Source organism: Amblyomma maculatum, chromosome 4 (assembly GCF_055883805.1).
Source record: "Amblyomma maculatum isolate TAMU_Amacu chromosome 4, ASM5588380v1, whole genome shotgun sequence".
In the NCBI taxonomy this organism is placed as follows: Eukaryota; Metazoa; Arthropoda; class Arachnida; order Ixodida; family Ixodidae; genus Amblyomma; species Amblyomma maculatum.
In genome coordinates, this window is record NC_139347.1 from 16,721,991 (window position 1) to 16,731,933 (window position 9,943).

General features: G+C 44.3%; 1 long non-coding RNA gene across 1 annotated transcript; it reads right to left on the minus strand.

The window, feature by feature from the left end:
• Positions 1 to 281: 281 nt before the first annotated feature.
• LOC146190341 (uncharacterized) lies at positions 282 to 5,942 on the minus strand. The gene is made up of 3 exons (XR_014706312.1): positions 5,699 to 5,942; positions 2,111 to 2,348; positions 282 to 397 (listed from the first exon to the last, which is right to left on the minus strand). It is a non-coding gene; the product is annotated as an uncharacterized LOC146190341 (long non-coding RNA).
• Between the last annotated feature and the right edge of the window lie 4,001 nt (positions 5,943 to 9,943).

The following is a 9,943-nucleotide window of genomic DNA, read 5'->3' on the forward strand; positions in this document are numbered from 1 at the left end:
TTTCTGGCAAGCCGCAGGCATTCGTGCACCTAACAGCTGCACACTCTTTCAGCACAGTAATCGTAGGGAAAAATTTCTTAAGTTAGAAGAGAACACCGTTAGGAGACTACAAACACATACCCAATGCCTGCTAAGTTACACCAGTGGTACCCTACACTGTACTCTCCGCAATGCCCACACTGTGGATAGGTAGCTAGCCCCTACGACATGGTGTGGGCATGCCAATTCAATACCACAATTGACCCAATTCCAAACCCACCAGAAGAGCAGTGGGAGGTAGCTATTCTGCTCAGCGATGACCTTGACCGTCAACATTGGCTGGTGGGGAGGGCCAGTGCAGCGGCAATATTCAGTGGACTGCTGGACTAGGCGGCTCACCAACATGGTCTACAAGATTCTGTAAATAAAAATGTTTTCAATCAATCAATCAATTATTCAGTTATAAAAACTTCAGCTTTGTACCAAACCTATCACCACCAAGCCATGCTTCAACCTCAACTCTTGATTACACGCCGTCAGATTGTTCACACAAAATGGGCCCAAGTTGAGGACGCTTCTCAAGCACACATTTCTATGTCATATCAGGTAAATTGCCCGACTCCACGACATGCCGCCAGGTGCATGCATCGTCTGCTACATAGCTTTGAAATGCATTTGACTGCAGGAATAGATTCCTGTATGAACCTTCTTCTGGATTAATTTTAGGACTTACCGATCACAATGCAGCCAAAATAAAATTTCGTTTCTGTTGGCCTTTGAGTTGAGGACAATACAGACAGCTATGGAACGGAAAATGGTAGGTGCAACGTTAAGATATAGGAAGCGTACATAGCGGGTCAGAGAAATAACTCGACTTAATAACATGCGAGTGGAAATCAAGAAGAAGAAATGGGCACAGGCAGGACATGTAGTGCAAAGAGAGGATAACCAGTGATCTCTAAGGGTAACAAATTGCATTCTGTGGGAAGGAAAGCATAGCAGAGGGTAGCAGAAATTTAGGTGGGTAGATGAGGTTAAGAAGTTTGCAGGAGTCAAGTGTATGCAGCTAGCTCAGGGCCGTGTTGATTGGAGGAATATGGGAGAGGTTTCCCCCTGCAGTGGGTATAGTTTGGCTGATGATGGCTGGCTGGATGGATAGATGGATGGTTATAAATGCTCATGCCACTGATGCAATAGGACTGCATCAGCATGAGCGATAAAATTCAGCTGTGGAGTTAGCTCATTTTGGCAAAGCCAGAAATGCAAAAAAGACAGAGACGCGTCTCGCCCAAGAAACAGTACAGCTGCCGAGCATTATTTGGAAAATTTTCTGAAGGTTTCTGAAACTGAAGCCGCCAGTGTTCTTGTGAAGCACATTTCACACACCTCTTGATATGACCAACACTCCTTGTAAAAGAGTTAAACTGTTAAGAAAAATTCTGCGTGGAACTTCACCTCACGAAGCTTAGCCCTGCAGATATGTCAAGCACTGTTGATGTGCTGAGCAGAAAGCATGGCTGTTTTCATTTAACTGTCGCCCACCATAGGACTGGGTACAGTGGAATGAATAAGTGAGCACTAAGCATGCTACGCATTGCTAAGAAAGCAGCATCTGAGCTATATTCTTCTTGTAGTGCTGCTTTCGAGGTTTTCCAAAGTAATGTGCTAGGAATATGTCGCTTGGATTGTAGCCCAAGCCCCAACTTTTCATTTGTTTCTTGAGCTGTCTCATTATGTTTCACCAACAATATAACTTCGCGCCCCTTCAGAATCATCAAAGAAAAACAAATAAGAAAATTCTGCGCGGAGGCTTGAGTTTATAGTTTACAATTCTGGCATCTTCTATAGATTTTTTCACCTTGATTAAAAATTACACCGTGCTGAGCAATTCTTTTTGTCTGTTTACTCTTGCTCGCTGCAAGTTTTTTAAGGGTGCTACTATGAAACTTTGGATGTAGGAGTTTGATTTTTTGTTTCACTGTGATGACAGTGAACATTTAAACTTGTTGGCTACGAAAACCGAAATTTCGCTACAACTCCTTCTTTTTTGTGCGGCAATAATAATCATAATAATTAGTTCATAGGAAAGAAAAGGCGCAGTATCTGTCCCAATTGTTCTGCAGACACCTACGCCAGAAGGGAGGAAGGTGGGAGTGAAAGGGGGCCGTAGTGGAGGGCTCCAGAGTAATTTAGACCACCTGGGGATTTTTAACATGCACTGACATTGCACAGCACAGGTATGCCATTTCGTTTCGTCCCCAGCTTCGTCCCCATCGAAACGCAGCCACCGTCGGCCGGGATTGAACCCGGGAACTCCGGCACAGTAGTCGGGCGCCTTACCACTGCACCACCATTGCGGGGCTTTTGTGCTGCAAAAAAAAAAAAAAAGGGGGGGGGGGGGGGGTGGCGAATTTTGTTATGAAATGTAACTCTTTTTCTGCTACAAAAGCTGGAACGTTTGCTACAAAATGCCGTTTTTCCTGTCAGAAAACTTGAAATTGCTGCAATAAATTGCACTTTCTTCAGCTACAAATAAAGCTGCTATAAAAGGTCCATGGCCAGTTCCAACACCTTATTATTCAGAAGTCACATTGCATACCTTCATGCGTACAACAGTTCATGCAACAGCTTCATGCATGCCTACAGGCGACAATTAACCTTTCATAAAAAGCGCAGAGATGATGGCCTTTACACAGTCCTTTCACTCAGTACCACAAAAATAAGTGAGGCATTTACCTGCTGACTGCACACAATATTTTAATTTGTTGTTTGTAAGGTATGCCAATTCCATGAGATGCAAATATTAAACACACTGCACAGAAATAATGTTACCCTACAAAACCATGGTTTAAAATAGCAAGGTAAACAAAACAATTAAATACTTTCTGAACCTGCACCCTGCGAAAGTCATGTTGCACTAGGAATGAAATTGACCTAGGAATTATGATCACATTATATTCATAACCATTGCTCAATGCAGCTTTTCCTGCTTCAAAAAATCCCGTCAGTGAAGCAATTTTTAATGTTAATCAAGGAAGCAAGAAGAGCTCATGGTGAAAAACTGTGCTGCTTTGAGAGCATGAGGCTTCATGCTTAAAGATTACATGAGTGAAGTTGAAGCATGATGCTGCCTGCTGTATTAAAAATGAACTAAATGCCACTTTGTGCATTCCTTGCACATTTTTACATTTTCAAGGGAGCAGGGGAAAGAATCAATTTTTTCACAGGGTTGATAAACATTATGCTTGCATTATTTTGCAATAGTAAACTTTAAATCCCAAAAACAATCCCTTTCCTTGATGCTGATGGGTCTACACACTTTGGAATGTGTTGCACTGTGCCAGTTGCTTAGTGAACCCCAGAAAAATAAACTACAAAGAAGGACAAATAAAAAAGAAAACAAAAAAGCACCAGTGATTAACAACAAAAAGAGGAATTGCCTCTTCTTTGTCTTCTGTGCAATCTGTTGCAGCCTGACAGATTCTTCCCTTCTTGCTCAATACTATCTCCTTGCACAACCCTCTCAATGAAAAACAGTGCACGACAAGACTGATGGGACACAGAGAATGAAAAGTGAAAAGACTCGGTGACAATGAGCTTATCTAATAATTCATATGGATCAGAAAGCTAAACTAAATACTATGAGAATGCATACTGCAACCTTAAAGGTGCACTAAGGAAAATTTTGAGCTCGTCTTTTTACCATGGGAACTCAATCAACATGCTCCGAGCATTCTTAGAAACTTTGAATTATTATCCTGTGCAACCAAAGGAATATACTTGGAAAAAAAAAAAAAAAGAGCGAAAAGGCGTAAGTGCGACCATTTCAGCCAGTGTAGTCTGTTCGCGAAATTTAGCATAAGTTTCACAATACATTTTTTATAGCATGAAACAAATTAGTCTAAAGAAGACCAGTGAGGGATAAAGAGCAAATTGCAACAAAATGCATGGCACAACGTACAGAAATTAAAGAGTTTAAACAGACCTGTAAACGAGAAATACTAAACTGCAACAATGGTAGAAGTCTTGCTTCGGCTTTTCTAGCACACACAGCAGCTTGATCCAAGTTAATTTAAGCATTTGCTACAACTTACTTTGAGAAAGTTTGGCATAATGGTGAACCATCTAGTCGGCCCATTTTAACTTTTGGCATATCGCTTTGGCACAGCTTGAATATGCACTATTGATTTTTGGTTATAACCATTTCTGAGGCAGTGGTGATTACAAAAAGTCTGGAATAGGTGTGAACAAAGGTGTTTTCCTAGGCTTTTAAAACTAGCAGTTTTATAGCATTACCAACTACTACTCCCACCTTCATGGACCCAACAGCTACAAGCTAGACCGACCTCTGCCTATCGTGCGGCGATTTGCACTTCTTGAAATAGCTAATTGCCATATCAGTGATAATTTAATTAGATCACAACACGTTTTTGGAGTGTGTTTTCTTTGTTTCTAAAACTTGCTGCCTTGCTATTGTGAAGAGAGAAGTGATGTATCTCAAACAGAACATGTATCAGGCAGGCTGTGCCTGCCGGAAATCGGTTTCCAGCTGTTCTGAAGACTCTGCAGAATAACTTTGAAACAAGAAACAATGACTCATAAACTTATTGTATGCAATATTCTGAAAACAATGAGTGCAGTACTGTGCAATGAATCATATGTAAGATATATACCTAAATGGAATCATTTTTCATGTGCATGTTCGGCTCCGAGGCTACACAGCAAAAATTTGGTTTTATACCGTTTATCTCAGCTGTTAGTTCTCCTATGTAAACTGCAATAATAGATGAAAAAGTTCCGTATAATGTTGGCATATGTTTTTTAATTCGCGCGTTTGTGAAGCGAGTCTGACATCCTAGCATTAAAAAAATGCTGGTAAATGATTCTTCTCTTCCTAATTTGATCTTCTCGTCTGTAACCCTATCTCTTCGTACACAGAACATGAATAAACCTAACTGCACCATATTCGGGTCCGCACGAACAGGAAATTTTATCGTAACATTATACCTTCCTTGTAATGTCTCCACACTTGCAGCAGGATCAAAGTGATTGATCTGCTGGTGAAACAATTTAATTATTGGGCATCAAACTAGCGAAAAAGCTATCACATATAACAATGTATAAATCTTACAAGTGCTCATAAAGCATTCGTTGACACCGCGGCCTGCAGTCACGCAACGAGACCTTACATCGTGAAGAAGCTGATAGCATATGCAGCAATATTGCTGCATATAGGCCTTGATTCGAGGAGCTCGCATGTAGCACAAATTCCCAACGAAAAATTATTTCACTGCTGCCGTTGTCAGATTGGAAGGGGGATTGACACCCGGAAGTGCCGTGCCCCAGTGTCACACATAACTCATCAGCCCATCATCCGTTCAACACCTCCGTGTACCTCCGGTAGGCTCCCCACCAGGCCCAAGTGGGGAGTTGGGGAGCTTTTGTGTTCGAAGTGAGGGCCCTGCCCGGACAAGGGGGCCGCTGCGCGATGCCCCCACAGGAGTGAGTAGCATCTTACGCTTGTAACGCCTAATCACGCTGTACTGATGTAGGCTGAATACACATTTATATTTGCAAAACTTTTGTCAACATCGGCTATGCGCTAGCCGCTGCGGCGCATAGCTGACGTTGACCAACGATAACTTAATTGGTACTGTACTGAACGAGAGAAAACCTACTACGAAATTCGCTAGCCTTCACAACAAAGTAAAACACTTACCGCTATCAAAACGATAGAAGCAAAGCCTAGAGTTGCCGGTGGAGCTAGCCGTCGGAGGTCTGCAAGCATATCGCTGTTTCTGCCGCTCATTAATCGACGCCATTCAGAATATTCTGCATCCCATTCCAAAGGAATTGCCGCAGCTTGAGGCAACACAGAACATCGTTTTTCCAGCGATATGAGCGCTATTATTGACGAAATGCAGGTTGAAACCGCACACCAGCCAGGAACGGCTGCACAAACGAAACCAACGACCCGGAAGCCAAAATTCAAGTGACAAAGCTTTGTCCGTCACGCAATGTCCGCCGTCGTTTGACCATCGTATTATCCTTTACTACGGTACCTTTACGAAGAGTTTTCTCCACAACATAAGTCGTCGTTTTGTTGTTTTCACCATTCACGGTTGTTTCCACCAACGTTTTGTCCCCGGCAGTCGAATCGCCATCGTGCAGCCATTGAGGCGGGAATACAAGTGTGTGTTCGAAAGTGATTCCGGAGTATGCTGTGATTGGAACATTGGACAAAACAGAACAACTCGTTCTGTGGTTTCTTCTGCTTGCTGGCACACCGCACAAACCATGTATGTTCTGTATGCATTTCGTCGGCCGCACTTCGCCGACCAAAGCTATGTACGTAGCGTCCCCGTGCGGGCTTGGAAAACCAACTTCTGACGGATTTGTCATAGAACTGATCCTGCTTAATCTCCGTCTTCCCAGCGCGATACATGTGGAGGGCCGGCTTCTTCTCAGCGGTCGCCTTTCATTGTTCTGTCTAAGCCACTTAAACGAGTTCACGCAGTTTGCCGCAGCTCAGGCTTGGGCCCTTTAGGGGGCACAAAGTCGGCTAGTCAATGCACTCTCTTCTTCCATCTTAAAGGCAGTCCGGAGTACACGAGGTAGTGTTGTACCCGATTAACCCAGCGCCCTTGACCAAGGTTCCAAGAGCAGGTTTCAAAACCAAGCTTCACCGCTGCCTCCCGGGCCACGAATGAAGGCCACCTGACGTCCCATTGTACCGCCTCGTTGCATGTCTATCGGTGCGTGCCAAGAGCCTGTCTTCCCACTTCACGTCGCAGCCGCTCATTGAACTCCCGGGTAGCCGACGACAGGCTCATCACCTCACTGGCGAAAGTGACTCCAGGAACTCTCACTGCCTTCAATGGGCCCTCAACCCACTTCTGTTCGATTGAAGGCCCACAGTGCACGCGTCTTCAATACCATCGGGCCTCGCAGCGCTTTCTCGCGAGTCAATTTTTCTCATGCGATGATGTGATTTCAACTTGAGGTGAGCTGAATACCCAGGTATCGTTGTGGCGACACTGATGGGATGGCTGTGGCCTGCGACCTTAGTGGTTGTCCATCCCTCGCTGCCTGGGGGACCCTCGGTCATTATTGCACTCTTATCTGCCACTGGACTGCAGTTTCAGACGACCGGCGCGTGGGCGGAACACTTGTAGACGCTGTTGCAGCCCCTCTTTTGAGTCTGTAACTAGTTTAGTAATATCTTCACACAGAAGGGCCAGAGGGTTCTGGGACTTAACCTCTCTTTCAATCATATAGGACTAGTCGAACCCTTCTTCACATGCATCCAAGTCGCTCAGCATCAACATGAACGAAAGTGGGGATAGAGGGCATCCCGGTTTCAAGCAGAATTCTACTCTGACAGGTTCTGATTGAAGCCCGTGCTACTTTACCACGGACGCCACTGTGAACAGCGCCCGCAGCTGTTCCACCAACGTCGGGTGCAGACCCTTTTCAAGCAGATTCCGTCAAAGTAGGGCATCGTCAATTCTAGTACTTTTTCTACATCGAGAAACGTTGCACATATTTGACGTCCTTCTATGTGAACTATTAGAACGCACTGCGTGAACACGAACATATTTTCCTCCAGATGACGCCACGAGCGAAGATCGCTCTGGGACTCATTTCACATTTTCACATTCCATATTTATTTTCATTGTTAGATACATGTATACATGGTTATCAGTATTACAGAAGGAGGTTCCGAAGTAAAAAACTGTCCGGGGGACCTCCTATGACAAAATGAATAAAATTCGCGGGTAACATACTAGGCAGTTATAAGAAAAGAGTATACAGGCGTGCAGAGAGCAAATTATAATACTAACAATAATATATAATACAATGCAAACTACAAACAGTATAGAAAATTCTAAATAATCAATCACTGGAAACAAAAGTGCACTAATTGCTGAAATCTGAGAATGCAATTTGCTGAAAAAATAATGAAATAATGTAAACACAGAAACCTATGATCCAGAGAAACATATTTAGTCGGAGGAACAAAACAAGGTAGAAAATAAGTAAGTCCTTAAAGAATGATGAAATGAATGAAAAGTACGCTGTGATTTGATTTCGGAAGGCAGTTTGTTTGCCATAATTAGTCCAGATTTTGGGTAATAGTGGATTATGATGTTCAGCAAATCTGGTGTTATTATTGTTAAACAGCTTGGAGGACTCAAACCCACTAAGACCGACATGATTATTACGCGTTTTAAAGATAATTGATGCCAACCTGAAATTAAGCTGTAGCGACAATAGCAGTATGTTAAGTGTGCGATAAAAATTGACAACGGATGCACGGTAAGGGCTGAAAGTAATAATTCGGAGTGCTTGATTTTGAAGGTGGCGAACACATGAAAGGTGTTCCAAGATTCCCTCCAAGATTCCTTCCAAGATTTCCTCCCGTTCTGCCTAAGCTTGAATCCGACGATCTATCACTTGGGCGAAGACCATGTACAGTACTATAGGGTCACTGTGATTGGCCTGTACGATGTGCCGTCACTGGCTGCGATCGCCAGTTCATTTGTGCTGAAACAACATTTGGCCTACGAGCCAATCACTGTATATGCACTTCTCCTGATTAAAGGAGCTCGCTAAAAAACTCTCAAATGGCTTCATTTCTTTGGTCCCATTCCTTTCAATTCCAGCTTCCTATGAGGCTCAGCCATTTGTGTGGGTTTCTTTCAGGCGCTGATGGTGACGGTAGGAGTGACACTAGCTACCCTTTTGAATGGGAAGACCGCGCCATCAACCGCACGCGGTCAAGCAAAAAAAAAAAAAAAAAAGACAAAAACAAAAAAAAATGCCCACGAAGTTTTAGATACTCAAAGCACTTGAAGTCCGACGGGACGAAGTGTCCACAACGAAGTCCCACGCCACCAGTGCGAATTGCAATGAAGCCCATCACCGCGTATCGCAGTCTTTCTTCCCCTGCACTAGAAAAATTAGTTGTGGTTTAAATCTGGTTAACCTTAGTCAGATTGCGATAGCAATGGCGGAAGCTTCTTTTTCCTGCTACATTATTCCCCTATCACGCCCTATCATTATTGGGGACACTTAAGCTCATCCTTGAAGAGTATGACGCGAAAGCGTAAGTTACCAGCCTTCTTCTTCTGCTCCTCATCCTCCTCGGCTGCTCAAGGTCAAGCGTGGCCTCCGCCGGGACCACACGACGGCTCGAAACGGCTCGAGATTCCATCTTTCTCAGCAACACTTGTACAAATGTACAAATGTTCCCCATTACGCAGTGAACAAACACTCCTCGAAGTACGTATATAAAACACGAAAAACTTACGTCCCGCACAGGAATAACTGTCCAGTCTCTGTTCACAGTCTCTTGGAATGATAGTTCATGTTCGCCACTCTCATTCACTGTCTCCGCGCGTGGTTGATTGATAGGGAACCTTTCCTCTTGTCACAAACGATCGATGGCAGAGTGGGTGAAAACTGTGAACATTTAGGGTTGAGTGAAACCCGCCGGGGTCCAACACCTCCTTGACTGCCCCGTGGCACAGACATGCTGCAGTGTGCAAGGTATGTGTCCTGCTTCTTGGCTTTGTCGCTCTCCTGAATCGCAAAAGACGCTAGCCGATTGCGCATACTGCCAGCAAACATCCACGAAAGCCTGACCGACGACATAAGCAAAGTGTTTTTCTAGAACTGTCATGACTAGCTCACGCAGTTCATTCTCAGGAGCCTCTAACTTTGCGATCTGCTTGCCACGCATGTCGGCACGTGGGTGCCAAGGCCAGGTCATCCTTCAGTTCAAACTGCGGCGCTGTTGCTTTGCTGCCCACAGCCTGGGGCGCGATATATCTCGTCACCGCTGGTACTGCATTCTTCCACCACGAAGCTCATCTTAGAATCGCTCGAACTCAAACATTCCTGCTCGGAATCGGCTCGCCTACCCAGCTGTGCTGCTGTGTCCTCGGATACCGCTACTGGT